The following is a 20549-nucleotide window of genomic DNA, read 5'->3' on the forward strand; positions in this document are numbered from 1 at the left end:
AAAAACAAGTGACCCTCCCGTTTAAGTGGACAGCAGAGGTCTACCGTTTACCCTCACTTCTTGGACAGACCAGAGCCTTAGATACGCAGTTTTCGAAACTGTTCTTGACCCTGTAAGCATTACATGGCAAACTAAATACATTTGATGACGCACAGGGCTGCGAGCCAGAAGGTTGAGGGTTCGCAGACCACTGTGGACAAGAGTAGGAGTGGAGAGATCTCCTTTAGAGTAAAAGTATTGCATGAATCTATCCTCGTATTTGCAGAAAAATTGCCTTTCATAAAAATGTCATGCAATTCAACAAAATTTTACATTTTAACAGAATCCTTTTTAATACCACACAAATGACCAAAATGGCAGACTAAGAATGGACAGAGAGATATGCCTACCTGTTCATCTTATCACATTTATCCAATGCCAAATCAGTGTCTTGTTTGCAATGAAACTCTTCCTGTTTGTAAATTATTAAATCTGAGACTTCATTAGGAATCTGAGCATGATACTTTCAAAAGTTAGGCCTACATTTCAATCCCAGACAGAATAGGCCTTACAACACAGAAACTGTAAGCTTTAACTGCTGGCAACTCTTCTCTGAATGTCAAAGAAACTAAACAATGATCTGAGGGTGCTGCAACCACTGAAAAATCTGAATTGAAAAAATATATATATATACACTGCTCAAAAAAATAAAGGGAACACTTAAACAACACAATGTAACTCCAAGTCAATCACACTTCTGTGAAATCAAACTGTCCACTTAGGAAGCAACACTGATTGACAATAAATTTCACATGCTGTTGTGCAAATGGAATTTGCCTTTAATTTCCACCTTTTGTCTATTCCATTTGCACAACAGCATGTGAAATTTATTGTCAATCAGTGTTGCTTCCTAAGTGGACAGTTTGATTTCACAGAAGTGTGATTGACTTGGAGTTACATTGTGTTGTTTAAGTGTTCCCTTTATTTTTTTGAGCAGTGTATATATATATATGTATATACTGTATATACAATACCAGTCAAAAGTATGGACACACCTACTCATTCAAGGATTTGTCTTTATTTGTACTATTTTCTACATTGTAGAGTAACAGTGAAGACATGAAAACTATAAAATAACACTTGAAATCATGTAGTAACCAAAAAAGTGTTAAACAAATCAAAATATATGTTATATTTGAGATTCTTCAATGTAGCCACCCTTTGCCTTGATGACAGCTTTGCACACTCTTGGCATTCTCCCAACCAGCTTCATGAGGAATGCTTTTCCAACCGTCTTGAAGGCGTTCCCACATGCTGAGCACTTGTTGGTTGCTTTTCCTTCACTCTGAGGTCCAACTCATCCTAAACCATCTCAACTGGGTTGAAGTCAGGGGATTGTGGAGGCCAGGTCATATGATGCAGCAGTCCATCACTCTCCTTGGTCAAATAGCCGTTACACAGCCTGGAGGTGTGTTTTGGGTCACTGTCCTGTCTAGCACAGACTGGAATATGTTCCTGGTTGCACATTTAACATGCTGATAGAAGTTTGGTAAAACGGATTTAAGTTTCCCAGCATTAAGGTCCCCGGCTACTAGGAGTGCTGCCTCTGGGTGAGCGGTTTCTTGTTTGCTTATGGCGGAATACAGCTCATTCAATGCTATCTTTAGTGCCAGCCTCTGACTGTGTTGGTATGTAAACAGCTACGAAAAATACAAATGAAAACCCTCTAGGTAATTACCTACCTGTGAATGTACACTATTTAAAATCTCCACTCAATGTTGTTGCTAGCACTTGCCGCCCAAAAGTGTACCATCTGGGTTCATTTGGTTGAGTTTACAAAAACAGATCAGCTTTAGATCAACCTCACTGACTGGGGTCTACCATATTTTAAAATGTATTTTATATTTCACCTTTATTTAACCAGGTAGACTAGTTGAGAACAAGTTCTCATTTACAACTGCGACCTGGCCAAGATAAAGCAAAGCAGTGCGACACAAACAACAACACAGTTACACATGGAATAAACAAACATACAGTCAATAACACAATAGAGAAAAAAGTATATACAGTGTGTGCAGATGAGGTAAGATAAGGGAGGTAAAGCAAAAAAGAGGCCATAGTGGCGAAATAATTACAATTTATCAATTAAACACTGGAGTGGTAGATGTGCAGAAGATGAATGTGCAAGTAGAGATACTGGGGTGCAAAGGAGCAAAAAAAAAAAAAACAGTATGGGGATGAGGTAGTTGGATGGGCTATTTACAGATGGGCTATGTCCACGTGCAGTGATCTGTAAGCTGCTCTGACAGCTGGTGCTCAAATATGGTGAGGGAAATATGGGTCTCCAGTTTCAGTGATTTTTGCAATTCATTCCAGTCATTGGCAACAGAGAACTGGAAGGAAAGGCGGCCAAACGAGGAATTGGCTTTGGGGGTGACCAGTGAAATATACCTGCTGGAGCGCGTGCTGCGGGTGGGTGCTGCTATGGTGACCAGTGAGCTGAGATAAGGTGGGGATTTACCTAGCAAAGACTTATAGATGACCTGGAGCCAGTGGGTTTGGCGATGAATATGAAGCGAGGGCCAGCCAACGAGAGCATAAAGGTCGCAATGGTGGGTAGTATATGGGGCTTTGGTGACAAAATGGATGGATAGACAAAACTGGTGACAAAACTGTGATAGACTGCATCCAGTTTGCTGAGTAGAGTGTTGGATGCTATTTTGTAAATGACATCGCCAAAGTCAAGGATTGGCAGGATGGTCAGTTTTACGAGGGTATGTTTGGCAGCATGAGTGAAGGATGCTTTGTTGCGAAATAGGAAGCCAAATCTAGATGTAATTTTGGATTGGAGATGATTAATGTGAGTCTGGAAGGAGAGTTTACAGTCTAACCAGACATCTAGGTATTTGTAGTTGTCCACATATTATGAGTCAGGACCGTCCAGAGTAGTGATGCTGGACGGGCAGGCAGGTGTGGTCAGCGATCAGTTGAAGAGCATGCATTTAGTTTTACTTGCATTTAAGAGCTGTTGGAGACAACGGAAGGAGAGTTGTAATGGCATTGAAGCTCGTCTGGAGGTTAGTTAACACAGTGTCCAAAGAAGGCCAGAGGTATACAGAATGATGTCGTCTGCGTAGAGGTGGATCAAAGAATCACCAGCAGCGAGAGCGACATCATTGATGTATACAGAGAAGAGAGTCGGCCCCGAGAATTGAACCCTGTGGCACCCCCATAGAGACTGCCAGCGTTCCGGACAACAGGCCCTCCGATTTGACACACTGAACTCTGTCTGAGAAGTAGTTGGTGAACCAGGCGAGGCAGTCATTTGAGAAACCAAGGCTGTTGAGTCTGCCGATAAGAATGTGGTGATTGGGCCTCCCGGGTGGCAAAGTGGTCTAGGGCACTGCATCGCAGTGCTAGCTGCGCCACCAGAGTCTCTGGGTTCACGCCCAGGCTCTGTCGCAGCTGGCCGCGACCGGGAGGTCCGTGGGGCGACGCACAATTGGCATAGCATCGTCCGGGTTAGGGATGGTTTGGCCGGTAGGGATATCCTTGTCTCATCGCGCTCCAGCGACTCCTGTGGCGGGCCAGGCGCAGTGCGCGCTAACCAAGGGGGCCAGGTACACAGTGTTTCCTCCGACACATTGGTGCGGCTGGCTTCCGGGTTGGAGGCGCGCTGTGTTAAGAAGCAGTGCGGCTTGGTTGGGTTGTGCTTCGGAGGACGCATGGCTTTCGACCTTCGTCTCTCCCGAGCCCGTACGGGAGTTGTAGCGATGAGACAAGATAGTAATTACTAGTGATTGGATACCACGAAAATTGGGGAGAAAATGGGATAAAAATTAAAAATAAAATAAAAAATGTGGTGATTGACAGAGTCGAAAGCCTTGGCCAGGTCGATGAATACAGCTGCACAGTATTGTCTTTATCGATGGCGGTTATGATATCCTTTAGGACCTTGAGCGTGGCTGAGGTGCACCCATGACCAGCTCGAAAACCGGATTGCATAGCGGAGAAGGTACAGTGGGATTCGAAATGGTCGGTGATCTGTTTGTTAACTTGGCTTTCGAAGACCTGCCTTTCGAAGACCTTCGAAAGGCAGGGTAGGATAGATATAGGTCTGTAGCAGTTTGGGTCTAGAGTGTCTCCCCCTTTGAAGATGGGGATGACTGCGGCAGCTTTCCAATCTTTGGAGATCTCAGACGATACGAAAGAGAGGTTGAACAGGCTAGTAATAGGGGTTGCAACAATTTTGGCTGATAACTTTAGAAAGATAGGGTCCAGATTGTCTAGCCCTGCTGATGTGTAGGGGTCCAGATTTTGCAGCTCTTTCAGAACATCAGCTATCTGGATTTGGGTGAAGGAGAAATGGGGGAGGCTTGGGCAAGTTGCTGTGGGGGGTGCAGGGCTGTTGACCAGGGTAGGGGTGGCCAGGTGGAAAGCATGGCCAGCCGTAGAAAAACGCTTATTGAAATTCTAAATTTTTGTGGATTTATCGGTGGTGACAGTGTTTCCTATCCTCAGTGCAGTGGGCAGCTTTGAGGAGGTGCTCTTATTCTCCATGGACTTTACAGTGTCCCAGAACTTTTTGGAGTTTGTGCTGCAGGATGCAAATTTCTGTTTGAAAAAGCTAGCCTTAGCTTTTCTAACTGCCTGTGTATATTGGTTCCTGACTTTCATGAAAAGTTGCATATCGCAGGGGCTATATGATGCTAATGCCGTCCGCCACAGGATGTTTTGTGCTGGTCAAGGGCAGTCAGGTCTGGAGTGAACCACGGGCTATATCTGTTTCTGGTTCTACATTTTTTGAATGGGGCATGCTTAGTTAAGATTGTGAGGAAAGCACTTTTAAAGAATAACCAGGCATCTTCTACTGACGGAATGAGGTCAATATCCTTCCAGGATACCCGGGCCAGGTCGATTAGAAAGGCCTGCTCACTGAAGTGTTTTAGGGAGCGTTTGACAGTGATGAGGGGTGGTCGTTTGTCCGCAGACCCATTACGGACACAAGCAATGAGGCAGTGATCGCTGAGATCCTGGTTGAAGAGAGCAGAGGTGTATTTGGAGGGCAGGTTGGTTAGGATGATATCTATGAGGGTGCCTGTGTTTACGGATTTGGGGTTGTACCTGGTAGGGTCATTGATAATTTGTGTGAGATTGAGGGCATCAAGCTTAGATTGTAGGATGGCCGGGGTGTTAAACATGTCCCAGTTTAGGTCACCTAACAGCATGAGCTCTGATGATAGATGGGGGCAATCAATTCACATATGGTGTCCAGGGCACAGCTGGGGGCAGAAGATGGTCTATAGCAAGCGGCAACGGTGACAGACTTGTGAGAGACTTGTTTCTGGAAATGTGGATTTTTAAAAGTAGAAGCTCAAATTGTTTGGGCACAGACCTGGATAGTAAGACAGAACTCTGCAGGCTATCTCTGCAGTAGATTGCAACTCCGCCCCCTTTGGCAGTTCTATCGTGTCGGAAAATGTTATAGTTAGGGATGGAAATATCAGGATTTTTGATGGCCTTCCAAAGCCAGGATTCAGACACAGCTAGGACATCCGGGTTGGCAGAGTGTGCTAAATCAGTGAATAAAACAAACTTAGGGAGGAGGCTTCTAATGTTAACATGCATGAAACCAAGGCTTTTACGGTTACAGAAGTCAACAAATGAGAGGGCCTGGGGATTGGGAGTGGAGCAAGGCACTGCAGGGCCTGGATTAACCTCTACATCACCAGAGGAACAGAGGAGGAGTAGGATAAGGGTACGGCTAACGGCTATAAGAACTGGTCGTCTAGTACGTTCGGATCAGAGAGTAAAGGGAGCAGGTTTCTGGGAGCGGTAGAATAGATTAAATGCATAATGTACAGACAAAGGTATGGTAGGATGTGAATACAGTTGAGGTAAACGTAGGCATTGAGTGACGATGAGAGAGGTATTGTCCCTAGAGACATCAATTAAACCAGGTGAGGTCAACACATGTGGGAGGTGGGACAAGAGGGCTAGCTGAGGCATATTGAGCAGGGCTGGAGGCTCTACAGTGAAATAAGACAATAATCCCTAACCAAAACAGCAATGGATAAGGCATATTGACATTAGGGAGAGGCATGCGTAGCTGAGTGACCATATGGGTGTTATCCATAAAACATTTACTCATAATTAATGTGCAGGTTACCCATTATGACAACCTGAACCTCCTTGCCATCCAAGTTAGAGCATAAACCCACAAGTACGCCACAGATTACATGTAATATCTGCATAAGTACAATGTAATTACTAGGTGTTAAACAGGATGTAGCTACTTAAATGAAGTGTATCTTGAGAGGTACTTACTTGTCATTTAAAACACAAGGCCAAATATACACTGGAGTTGCTTACCAGTATGACGTTGAATGTTCTTGAGTGGCCTAGTTATAGTTTTGACTTCAATCTACTTGAAAATCTAGCCTTAGAGACTTAGCCAGAAAGACTCACAGCTGTAATCGCTGACAAAGGTGCTTCTTTAAAGTATTGATTCAGTGGTGTGTATACTTATGTAAATGAGATATTTCTGTATTTCATTTTCAATAAATTTGCAAACATTTCTAAAAACATGTTTTCACTTTTTCATTATGGGGTATGGCGTGTAGATGGGTGAGAAACAAAAATATTTAATCAATTTTGAATTCAGGCTGAAACACAACAAAATGTGGAATAAGTGAAGGGGTATGAATACTTTTTGAAGGCAATGTAGCAAACCAGGCTCTGGGCCTAGCTAGCTACCTAGCTAGTTGTTGTGTTATCCAGCTAGAAATAATTGCTAAGATTTTTATAACTAACCCAAGATAGACCACAGCTAGTTGTTTCCAATGGGAACAAATGAGTCATGGGCAGAACAAGCAAGGAGGGTGGCAGAGCCAAACACGAGCTAGTGAGATCCTATTGGCGCGTTCTAGCATGTATTTGCATATTTCCTTTAGGGAACGCCTACTCTGTGAAGTGCATGTGTGCAATAACTCAATTTGCCCTTGCACTCCTAAACAACCCAATTTTGTAAAACTATGACAAAGGGTAAAAGCTACAAAACTTAGTCCACTCTGTTCGTAACAGGTTATAGTTTTGGAAACAGAAAACTGCATTGAGATCAAATATTTAATCAATGAGAAAATTAGCATAATGTCAGTCAAAATCCATCTCGCTCCATCTTCTCCCACTGCCGGCCAATGGGGTTCCTCTCATTACCATATTTGGTATTGAGTGGAAACGCCAACCGGATGCTTCACAATTATAGATCAGGTAAAATATCTGGCTCATTGTTCTATCTGTGATAATAGCGCTTGCTAACACTAATAAGTTAAAAAGTGTATAGTTACATTGAAAAGGATCTAACGTTACTCATGGGGCTTTATTTTCCGCTGGCGTTAAGGTGGCGCTAGCATCAAACATGTTAGTTTGCAATTTCTTCATGTAAAAACTGGCGCACTGGCATTTTCCATCCCTAACGCAAGGTTCGGCAAGTTACCTGTCTTATAAAAGCTTCTTGCGCTCAGATGGGCGGGGTAGACTTTTTTTAGTTGTGTCCTTAAAAACATTATCCAAAGTGCACATTTTGGACAGCGCTGATAGGGATATTTAAGACCAACCTAAAGCTGGTTATAGCAGTAACGCAGTTGGTTATGGCATGAATTTTGACAGCGGAAACGCAGCCTATCTGTCACGTTCTGACCTTAGTTCCTTTGTTATGTCTTTATTTTAGTTTGGTCAGGGCGTGAGTTGGGGTGGGCATTCTATGTTGTTTTTCTATGTTTTGTTCTATTGTCCTTTTCTATGTGTTTGGCCTAGTATGGTTCTCAATCAGAGGCAGGTGTCAGTCGTTGTCTCTGATTGGGAGCCATATTTAGGTAGCCTGTTTTTCATTGTGTTTTGTGGGTGATTATGTTCTGTTTGCTGTTTCACCGTACAGGACTTTTTGTTTTGTCGTTTTATTGTTTTTGTTCAGTGTTCAGTTTCTTATTAAAACATTATGGACACTTACCACGCTGCGCATTGGTCCTCCTCTTCTTCCACCCACGACAAGCGTTACAGAGTCACCCACCAACCAGGGACCAAGCAGCGTGGTAAATTGGAGCAGTGCAATCTGGACTATGTAACAACCTGTGAGGAAATAGAGAGGTGGTCGATCGATCCAGGGAGAGTGCCGGAGCCCGCCTGGGATTCTCTGGAACAGTGCGAGGAGGGATACAGGAGAATGGAGTTGGTGACAAGAACACGGCAGCGCAACAGGCACGAGAGGCACATGGGGAGTGTGGCAGAGTCAGGTTGGAGACCTGAGCCCACTCCTCGTGTTTATTGTAAGCAGCGAGTTACTGGTCAGGCACCGTGTTATGCGGTTAAGCGCACGGTGTCGCCAGTACACGTCCATAGCCCGGTGCGCTATAGGACAGCCCCCCGAAAGTGTCATGCGAGTGTGGGCATCCAGCCAGGGCGTATTGTGCCTGCTCAGCGTGTCTGGTCTCCGGTACGCCGTTTCGGTCCAGGGTATCCTGCGTCTCCGGGGCGCTGGGAGGGTGCAGTGCGTCCTATGCCTGCGCTCCGCTCGTGCCGGGCGAATGTGGGAGTTGAGCCTAAGGGAGAGGTGCGCGTAGTATGCACTAGATCTCCCGTGCTCACCCACAGCCCGGTTCAACCTGTGCCTGTACTCTGGAGGGTCCGGGCTAGAGTAGTCATCCAGCCTGGGGAAGTGGTGCCAAGGCTGCGCACCAGAGATCCAGTGCTCCCCCACAGCCCGGTCCTTCCGGTGCCTCCTCCAAGCACCAGGCCTCCTGTAGGTCTCCCCAGCCTGGTGGGTCCTGTGGCAGCCCCACGCACCAGGTTGTCTCTCCGTCTCCTCCCTCCAGGTTCTCTCTCCAGGCCAGAGCCGCCCGTCTGTCCTGAGCCGCCTGAGCCGCCCGTCTGTCCTGAGCCGCCTGAGCCGCCCGTCTGTCCTGAGCCGCATGAGCCGCCCGTCTGTCCTGAGCCGCCTGAGCCGCCCGTCTGTCCTGAGCCGCCTGAGCCGCCCGTCTGTCCTGAGCCGCCTGAGCCGCCCGTCTGTCCTGAGCCGCCTGAGCCACCTGTCTGTCCTGAGCCGCCTGAGCCGCCCGTCTGTCCGGAGCCGCCTGAGCCGCCCGTCTGTCCGGAGCCGCCTGAGCCGCCCTTCAGTCAGGGGCCGCCGGAGCCGCCCTTCAGTCAGGAGCCGCCTGAGCCGCCCTTCAGTCAGGAGCCGCCTGAGCCGCCCGTCAGTCAGGAGCCGCCTGAGCCGCCCGTCAGTCAGGAGCCGCCTGAGCCGCCCGTCAGTCAGGAGCCGCCCGTCAGTCCAGAGGCGCCAGTCAGTCCAGAGGCGCCCCTCAGTCCAGTGGTGCCCTTTACTAGGGTCTACAATCCAGGGTCGGTGACGAGGGTCGCCGCTCCTAAGGTGTCACAGAAGTGGGCCGAGACTATGGTGGAGTGGGGTCCCTGTCCCGCTTCAGAGCCGCCACCGTGGTAAATGCCCACCCAGACCCTCCCCTATAGGTTCAGGTTTTGCGGCCGGAGTCCGCACCTTTGGGGGAGGGGTACTGTCACGTTCTGACCTTAGTTCCTTTGTTATGTCTTTATTTTAGTTTGGTCAGGGCATGAGTTGGAGTGGGCATTCTATGTTGTTTTTCTATGTTTTGTTCTGTTGTCCTTTTCTATGTGTTTGGCCTAGTATGGTTCTCAATCAGAGGCAGGTGTCAGTCGTTGTCTCTGATTGGGAGCCATATTTAGGTAGCCTGTTTTTCATTGTGTTTTGTGGGTGATTATTTTCTGTTTGCTGTTTCACCGTACATGACTGTTTGTTTTGTCGTTTTATTGTTTTTGTTCAGTGTTCAGTTTCTTATTAAAACATTATGAATGCTATTAAGTCTATGTCTGGTAACAGTAATGTTAATGAATTACCGTCATGTGTTTTGAAGGACTCTGTTGCTATATATGACAAAACTGAAATGCTGAATTGTTTCAATGAGCACTTTGTATCATCTGGTAGGCTGTTTGATTCAGTGTCCTCTGTCTCTGTACAACCCTGTGTGGATGAACCAGTGTCCTCTGTCTCTGTACAACCCTGTGTGGATGAACCAGTGAGAGCTGGTCAAACTTTTAGCTTTCTGCCATTCTCAGTGCAGGTGGTACATAAAGCCCTGAAATCCTTAGATCAAAGAAAGCCTGCAGGTCCTGATCTTTTGGATCCCTGCTTTTTAAATCTGGCAGCTGATTTCATAGCTGAACCACTTACATATCTGTTCAATCTAACCCTGGAATGTAATGAAATTCCAAAGATCTGGAAATCAGCTTTTGTCCTACCACTTTTAAAAGGGGGAGATCCAACTCTTTTAAATAATTATAGGCCAATCTCAAAGCTGTCACCCCTGGTGAAAATACTTGAAACCCTTGTAAGTGAACAGCTAAAATAGTTTTTATTTACTAACTCTATTTTATCAATGTACCAATCGGGCTTCAGGAAGAAGCATAGCACAATTACAGCAGCCATGAAGGTTTTAAATGATATCACTGAAGCCCTTGACAAAAAACAGCACTGTGTCTCACTTTTTATTGATCTCTCTAAGGCTTTTGATACAGTTGATCATGCTATACTAAGGCAGAGATTGTTGAGTGTAGGTCTTTCGGAGCATGCAGTTGCATGGTTTGCTAACTATCTGTCTGATAGAACTCAGTGCACTCAATTTGATGGGCTCATGTCTGTCAAATTGTCTGTCCTGAATGGTGTGCCCCAAGGCTCTGTACTTGGTCCTCTCTTATTCACTATTTATATAAATGATTTAGACAAAAATGTCCAAAATGCACAACTTCATTTTTATGCTGATGATACTGTTATTTACTGTTGTGCCTCATCTCTTACAAAAGCTTTCCAGAACTTGCAAACTGCTTTTTATACTGTTCAACATACCTTGTGTCAATTGAAGCTTATCCTCAATACTGACAAAACTAAACTAATGGTGTTTTCTAATGCAAGAAATAGACCTCTGAACCTATCACCTATTACTACCTGTCAGGGCAAGGAGATTGAGGTTGTAACCTCATATAAATATCTTGGAATTCTAATTGATGACGGCCTCTCTTTTAAATTGCATATTCAACAACTTACAAAAAAATTGAAGCTGAAATTGGGATTTTATTTTAGGAATAAGGCCTGTTTTTCTTTTGAAGCCAGAAGGAGGCTAGTATCAGCTACATTTATGCCTTTACTAGACTATGGGGATATTTTATATATGAATGCTTCCGCTCAGTGTTTGAGATCAATTGACACTCTTTACCATGGCACTTTGAGATTTATTTTAAACTGCAAAACCCTTACGCACCACTGTACTTTATATACCAGGGTTGGCTGGCCTTCTCTAGTCACTCGTAGGCTCAGTCACTGGTATACTTTTATTTACAAAGCCATTTTGGGTTTACTACCTTTTTATTTGGGCATTTTTATTGTTCAGAAATGTGGTGGGTACTCTCTTCGTTCGCTAGACTTTATCCTGCTAACTGTTCCAAATATCCGAACTGAATTTGGTAAAAGGTCTTTTATGTACTCTGCGCCATCGTCTTGGAACGCCTTACAAAATAATTTTAAACTGGAAGAACTTGTCCCGATTGGTGTTTTTAAATCACTGATGAAGGATTTTGAGGCTGATTCCCTGACCTGTCAATGTTTTTAATTTGCTGTTTTTGATATTGTTATACTTGTAGTTTTTCATGTCTGTCTGTAATTTTTGTAATGACTTGGTGCTGCCTATCTTGGCCAGGACGCTCTTGAAAAATAGATTTTAAATCTCAATGAGCCCTTCCTGGTTAAATAAAGGTTAAATAAATAAAAATAAATAAAAATATGGACACTTACCACGCTGCACATTGGTCCTCCTCTTCTTCCACCCACGACAAGCGTTACACTATCCAGTCATGACGCACACTGCCAATATATATGCGCATGGAACAGTAGTACCCTAATGTGCTTTTGGTGCCTGTATACTTCGTATTTATGAAATATAAAAAAAAAAAAAACTGTTTTGAAACTGAATGTTTTTTCCCATTTTGTTTTATTTTATTTATTTATTGAAAACCAAGCATAGCCTCCCCTTCACTCAATGAAGGCTTTTTTTGTCTGCCCAATGCAATCGGAAAGTAGTCAAGACTGTCAATAAAAGGTTTGGCTCCTGAGACCGCTTGGAAATAAATCTTAATCACTAAATCTTTATTAAAATATTAAGTTTGAGAGGAGTAAAACAGTGAGCTGACATTCCCTTTTTATCTCTGCATTGTAGGCAGGCCCATATTATTTTAGCCATGCAGGTCCTGTTTTGGATGTGCGTAAAACCCTCCAGTGTCTGCGTTGTTCAAATATTACATGCCCACAGGGGGAAATGTTCAATTTTTTTATTTAACCTTTATTTAACCAGGAAAAGTCCTTTGAGACCCAGAGTGTCATTTTCAAGGGAGACCTGGCCAAGAAGGCAGCAACAATCAATACATTACAGAATTAAAACATACAACAATACACTACAATACAATAACATGATCCAGCCTAAAAAAAAAACTTTTACACTCCTCTGTAAAGGTCTCCCATCAACATTTTAAATTAATTCAGTGGCACTAACATATCTAGATGAATCATGGATTGTAGACTATTCCATGCCTCTGGTGCACAAGAGGAGAAGGCAGTCTTGCCTTATACTGTAAATGTCGTGGGGACTTTAAGTAGAAACCACCTAGCGGACCGGGTATGGTAACTGCTGGTGGTGAAGGAGACCAGACTACAGAGGTAAAAAGGGAGTTTACCCAAAAGGGCTTTGAAGATGAACACATACAAATGTAGCTTTCTGCGCATTTAAAGTGAGGTCCAACTCACCATAGTGGGTGAGTGACTTGGCATTTGTAATAAAGCGCAATGATGCATGATGAACAGAGTCCAGTCTCTGTAAGACAGAGGAGGCTGCATGCACATACAACAAGTCACAATAATCAATTGCAGCGAGAAAAGTGGCCTGAACAAGCTTCTTTCTAGCCATAAGCGGGAAGCAAGCCTTATTAGGAAAATAAAAACCCAATTACAATTTAAGCTTTGTCACAAGATTATCCACATGAACTTTAAAGGACATCTTGTTATCCAACCATATACAGTGGGGAGAACAAGTATTTGATACACTGCTGATTTTGCAGGTTTTCCTACTTACAAAGCATGTAGAGGTCTGTAATTTTTATCATAGGTACACTTCAACTGTGGGAGACGGAATCTAAAACAAAAATCCAGAAAATCACATTGTATGATTTTTAAGTAATTAATTTGCATTTTATTGTATGACATAAGTATTTGATACATCAGAAAAGCAGAACTTAATATTTGGTACAGAAACCTTTGTTTGCAATTACAGAGATCATACGTTTCCTGTAGTTCTTGACCAGGTTTGCACACACTGCAGCAGGGATTTTGGCCCACTCCTCCATACAGACCTTCTCCAGATCCTTCAGGTTTCGGGGCTGTCGCTGGGCAATACGGACTTTCAGTTCCCTCCAAAGATTTTCTATTGGGTTCAGGTCTGGAGACTGGCTAGGCCACTCCAGGACCTTGAGATGCTTCTTACGGAGCCACTCCTTGGTTGCCCTGGCTGTGTGTTTTGGGTTGTTGTCATGCTGGAAGACCCAGCCACGACCCATCTTCAATGCTCTTACTGAGGGAAGGAGGTTGTTGGCCAAGATCTCGCGATACATGGCCCCATCCATCCTCCCCTCAATACGGTGCAGTCGTCCTGTCCCCTTTGCAGAAAAGCATCCCCAAAGAATGATGTTTCCACCTCCATGCTTCACGGTTGGGATGGTGTTCTTGGGGTTGTACTCATCCTTCTTCTTCCTCCAAACACGGCGAGTGGAGTTTAGACCAAAAAGCTATATTTTTGTCTCATCAGACCACATGACCTTCTCCCATTCCTCCTCTGGATCATCCAGATGGTCATTGGCAAACTTCAGACGGGCCTGGACATGCGCTGGCTTGAGCAGGGGGACCTTGCGTGCGCTGCAGGATTTTAATCCATGACGGCGTAGTGTGTTACTAATGGTTTTCTTTGAGGCTGTGGTCCCAGCTCTCTTCAGGTCATTGACCAGGTCCTGCCGTGTAGTTCTTGGCTGATCCCTCACCTTCCTCATGATCATTGATGCCCCACGAGGTAAGATCTTGCATGGAGCCCCAGACCGAGGGTGATTGACCGTCATCTTGAACTTCTTCCATTTTCTAATAATTGCGCCAACAGTTGTTGCCTTCTCACCAAGCTGCTTGCCTATTGTCCTGTAGCCCATCCCAGCCTTGTGCAGGTCTACAATCTTATCCCTGATGTACTTACACAGCTCTCTGGTCTTGGCCATTGTGGAGAGGTTGGAGTCTGTTTGATTGAGTGTGTGGACAGGTGTCTTTTATACAGGTAACGAGTTCAAACAGGTGCAGTTAATACAGGTAATGAGTGGAGAACAGGAGGGCTTCTTAAAGAAAAACTAACAGGTCTGTGAGAGCCGGAATTCTTACTGGTTGGTAGGTGATCAAATACTTATGTCATGCAATAAAATGCAAATTAATTACTTAAAAATCATACAATGTGATTTTCTGGATTTTTGTTTTAGATTCCGTCTCTCACAGTTGAAGTGTACCTATGATAAAAATGACAGACGTCTACATGCTTCATCAGATGTAACTTTGCTGGTTGCATCCCATTTCCCAAATCATTAATAAAAATTGAGAACAACACAGGAGCTAAAATGGAACCCTGGGGCACACCTCTATTAATCTCTAGAAAGCTAGACTTGTGATTGTCAGTATATACACATTTCGTTCTGTCAGAAAGATAGTTCCTAAACCAATTTACTGCCCCTTCTCTGAGACCAATGTTACTAGCTAGCAACAATTCATGGTCAACTGAATCAAATGCCTTTGATAAATCAACAATGTTGCTTTTTATCAAGTGCATTAATGATGTCATTTGCCACTGCCATAGCTGCAGTTGTGGTGATGTGCCACTGATCTAAAGCCAGACTGAACCCTGCTCAGTATGTTCTTTTCAAATAAGAAGAGTTTTAACTGAGTTCACTACAGAGTCATAGACTTTGGCCAGGATAGGGAGATTAGAGATAGGACGATAGTTATTAGTATCTGAGGGATCTCCACCCTTTAGCAGTGGGAGAACATACGCTGATTTCCAAATGCTGGGTATGGAATTGGTCAAGAGACTCAAGTTGAAAATATGAGCCACAGGCTCAGTAATAATACCAGCTGGTATCTTTAAGAGGTAGGGATCCAGATTATCTGGACCTGCAGACTTTTTAGTATCTATTGCCTTTAGTGCTTTATAGACCTCAGCATAAGACACAGGCTCAAAGTTAAAATGGTTCACATAAGGGCCTATCAATCATGTACATTTGTTTCTTAGTGCTCTGAAGGAGGCCCAGTCAACAGGAGCATTTGTATGTCTAGCTTGAGCCCAAGAGACATTTCTCTTTCTAATTCGTTTTCTGAAAACCAAGGATTGTCCCTTCCACTGATTCTAAATGTCTTCACAGGGGCATGCTTATCACAAACGGACACAAATTTAATATAAAAATAGTCCCAGGCAGCGGTCAACATCGGGAATCAGACTTAACTGTGTCAATATTATAGTACAGATCATGTAAGCACGCTTGCTCACCAAACTGTCTAAAATGTATTTAAAAAATATAATGGGGTTTGACTTTGGTATTTATTTATTTTCTAACACAAGCAATTGCACAGTGATCACTGACATCATTACAGAATATCCCAGTCGATGTGTATTTGTGAGGGGTATTCGTTAGAAAAATATCCAATAGCGTTGATTTGTTAGGTGCTCTGGGATTCGGTCTTGTAGGCACATTAATTAAATTAGAGAGATTCAGAGAGTCACACAGATCTTTAAAAGAGTCCGATACAGATGTAAGCATGTCCCAGTTCAAATCTAAAATAATGAATTCAGAGTCATTTAACTTGTGCAGGACATCAGAAAGGGAGTTAAGTGCGTCTCCCGAAGCCGAAGGGGTCTGTAGCAGCCTACTACAGTGATGTGGGAGTCCTTATATATGTTCACTTTAACCGCAAGCAATTCAAAATGTTTGGCTTTGGTAATCGAGAGAATTTCAGAGGTGTTAAACTTGGATTTCACATAGATTGCAACCCCGCCTCCTTTACTCATCTGATCTGTTCTAAAAACCGCGGACCCATCAATAGAAATCAAGTTATTTGACACAGATTTCTTTAGCCAAGTTTCTGATAAAACCATTATGTCTGCATTTGTCATATTGGCCCATATTCTCATCATGTCTATTTTTGGAAATAAGACTTCTGACATTAACATGCAAAAGGCCAACACAACGCTATGTTTGTAAAATCGGCCGCCCATAGGGTCGAACCCGGGTCTGTAGTGACGTCTCTAGCACTGCGATGCTTGTAGACCGCTGCACCACTCAGGATCCATGAGGAAAGTGTCTCTCTCTGTTGTGGCTTGGGATTTGAAGCAATGTCAAATTAGCAATAAATGGGTTTTCATAAAGATACACAATTAGTAGTTATTTTACTCACATACATACAAGTTTGATTACACGACAAAGAGCAGGCACAGTAACATATACATAATGCCTGTTATTAGAGGTCTTTCAGCACATCGTGTAGAACTATGTAGATTTTCCCACGGCCCATCAGGTTTTCCAATCGGGCAACCGCTTCTCACCCATGCTTCGAACACACCGACAGCCTCACTGTATTGGTACACCAGAATTACATTAATTTCCAAAGAAACGCTGCGTTTGCCTTGCAGCATTGCGTTGCAGAGGCAGTTGCAGTGCGTTCGGTGTGGTGCATACGTTGGATTTATCGAAAGTATGCGTCAAACTGTATGCGTAGACGGCTTGACAGAAATGGTAGCAGAAGGTGAATGTTGAACTTTTGCTGAATACATATCCAGATGATGCTGCGTACTATTTTGTTCGATTGCGTGCAGACAGACGTTCCTGACTCGGGGCGCGCTCCAACTCCAAAAAGGTGTAGGCTACAATTTACGAGCGACCCGAGGCAGAAAAAATAATTTCAATCAGATGCATTTGTACAATCAAAATTCGTAAAATAGAAACTTAGATCTAAAAAGCATGTTGTTATAAACAGCATCAACCTTCACATCAAAAGTGTTTGCTTCTGTAGACAGTATCAAGGTCATTAAAACATAAACAATGTCTGATACAGTTTGGAAAATCTAGTCTCCATTGTGGTCCTATGTAGTAAACCTCCCATAAATGCCCCATGTTATAATTGTGATGTTTGTATATATTTTTTTTTGTATGTTTTGTTCTACCCTAATTAATTGTATTGTACTTGGCCTGTGTGGTGCATTTTGTTTGGTTGTCTGTGTAACACCTGTTAAAAGAAAATAACATTATAATGAAAAGATAATTACAACAACAAAAAACAAACTTTAACATTTGTAACAACCATGGTAACAAGTATTTGTTGTTACACTCCTGTAATTACAGACTGCAGTTTTTCTTTCTTTAAAAAAAATACAAATATTTTTTATTATAAACACAACAAATACAAAAAAAACTGAAATATACAAACAAGAGTACATAAACCTAACAGTATTACATATCAAGATTCATTTTCAATTTGTTAAATACTTTCATGGTGCGTATTGCTTTTTTGTTTTTACATTTACTGATAATTTCAAAATAATATTTCAATTCTATCTTAAATAATGTGAAAAGGGGTTTGTTCTCTGCCCACTTCATTTTATGGACAAAGAATCTTCCATGAAAGATAAACAAATGAACAATGAAAGTTAAATCAGGGTCCATATCATTTGGATCACAATAAAACATAATATCAGAGTCTTTCAAATTAACATTAATAGTTGTTTCTTTTAAAATAAAATCTTCTAACTCACACCAAAATCTTCTGACATAAGAGCAGTCCCAAAATAAATGGCCAAGAGTCTCTAGGTCACAATCACAAAATACACATTTGTTATCAATAGCTATTTTAAATCTGTGTATAATAAAGGTCTTTACAGGGTAGATTCTATGAATGAGTTTGTATGATACTTCTTTCACCTTATTAGATACACCATATTTACCAGATAACAACGAAACTTTGTTCCAGTTCACTTGTCCTAGGGCTGCATTCCAGTACATTTTAGCAGAGGGAATAGTAACATCTTGACATAGTTTCCTTATATACATGTTATTACATTTATAGTTTAAAATGTAAATTCCTTCTAGTTGTATTGAGGCTACAAAATCCTCAACAGTTGCACTTGGAGTATTGTTATATTCTCCTAAAAGAAGAATAGCACCTTTAGGGACAGCTCTAACAACAATTTGATACTCCTCAGGAGTGAATGTAACATTGTGTGTTCTAATAAATTCTGGATAATCATATAGTTGTCCATCATTATTCAATAATTGTTTAACCCAAATAATGTTGTTGTCAAACCAGTTCTGGAAAAACAAAGACTTGTTTTTGTATTTTATGTCTTTATTATTCCAGATTGTATACCTATGAGGGGAAAAATTGTGTTTGTACATGAGTTTCCAAGTTAGAAGTACTTGTTTATGAAAGTTTGCAAGCTTAATAGGGATTTTACCCATATCAAATACAGACTGCAGTTACCACCAGTTAGTTACAGTACATGTTGTTATTACAGTGTAACTATGAATTATTACAATACTTGCCTCATGTTTCAAAGCTATATGGTTGTTGCGGAAATTGACCCACTACTACTGTTGAATCTGTCTACGTTTAAACCTAACCTACCTGAGCCATCACCTTATGCATTACTGCCCCACAGTGGCAAGACATGACATCTCCAAAAACACAAACCCTACACAACACATACAGTGTATGGCTCCAAGACTCCCACACATAGGATACTTTCTGTTCTTTAACACCAAAACTAAAACTGAAACTAAATAAGATAAAAACAACATTGGGATAAAAATCTAACTAGTAAATCGGATCTGAAACCTAACTGAAATAAAAACTCAAGCATAGGCTACTTTCTGTTCTTTAACACCAAAACTAAAACTAAATAATGTAAAAACAACTGTGATAAAATTCCAACTAGTAAATGGGATCTGAAACATAACTGAAATGAAAACACAAAACTATAATAACCCTGGAGGGAACTGAACTGACGTGAGAGTTGTTAATGAGACTTAAAGTCCTTTCAACAACATTACCTACACTTCTAACCTCTAAAAGCTCAACAGAATACATTTAAAACTTTGTTTCTGTTGGAAATGGTCTCACAAATTATTTTCTCCTGTGCTCTTGGCCAAGATGAACATGCAAGCTACAAAGGCAAAAAACACAGAAGGTATGAAAGGATGATAGGCCTAATGCATTTCTTTCATCTAGCTGATCTTTGGAGTTTAGCCTAATTTATCTATTTTCAATGTGGGTGTCATCTGCTTACTGGGGACCACCCCTATACCAACTTTATTAATTAACCCATCTAGGCATAATACATGTGTAACGAATTTCCTCTTCGTCTGAGGAGGAGTAGCAAGGATCGGACCAATGTGCAGCGTGGTAAGTGTCCATAATGAGATATTTAATAACTCAACAGAACACTGAATAAAATAACAAAAGTACAAACAAACAACCGAAACAGTCCCGTATGGTGCAAACACTAACACAGGAAACAACCACCCACAAAACACAATAGAAAACAGGCTAACTAAATATGGCTCCCAATCAGAGACAACGACTGACACCTGCCTCTGATTGAGAACCATACTAGGCCAAACACAGAAATATAACAGAACAAAACATAGAAAAACAACATGGAATGCCCACCCCAACTCACACCCTGACCAACTAAAATAAAGACATAAAAAAGGAACTAAGGTCAGAACGTGACAACATGTTTGTACAGAGATATTTCCATTCATTCTCATCAGACCCCAACAGTCCTATGCAGGCTACACCTTGAAGTGCAACAGCACATAGGCTATCTTATGTCTGGAGCAGATGTTATGGACACACACACACCGTGTCTTGGCATCTTAACTGAGCACTTGACCATGTTCAAAAGAAATAAGAAACTCATACAGTATCAGTCAAAAGTTTGGACACACCTACTCATTCAAGGGTTTTGCTTTATTTTTACAAATTTCTACATTGTAAAATAATAGTGAAGACATCAAATCTATGAAATAACACATATGGAATCATCTGGTAACAAAAAAAGTGTTAAACAAATCAAAATATATTTTATCTTTGAGATTCTTCCAAGTAGCCACCCTTTGCCTTGATGACAGCTTTGCACACTCTTGGCATTCTCTCACCCAGTTTTATGACTTTACAACCACGTCGTAAATTCCTTGCAGAGACTCTTGTCTCCCTGACCATGCAGTATGGGAGAGAGACCAAAGGAACTCAGTAGACCAAAGGAACTCTCCCGCCAAATTCTACTACATCCCAGAACAATATTCCTATTTTGGAGAATGTGTAAACGGTCGGTGGAGAAGCCAGTCCGTTTAGTTGACATCATCTA

This window comes from Salvelinus alpinus, chromosome 7 (genome assembly GCF_045679555.1).
Source record: "Salvelinus alpinus chromosome 7, SLU_Salpinus.1, whole genome shotgun sequence".
Classification (NCBI taxonomy): Eukaryota; Metazoa; Chordata; class Actinopteri; order Salmoniformes; family Salmonidae; genus Salvelinus; species Salvelinus alpinus.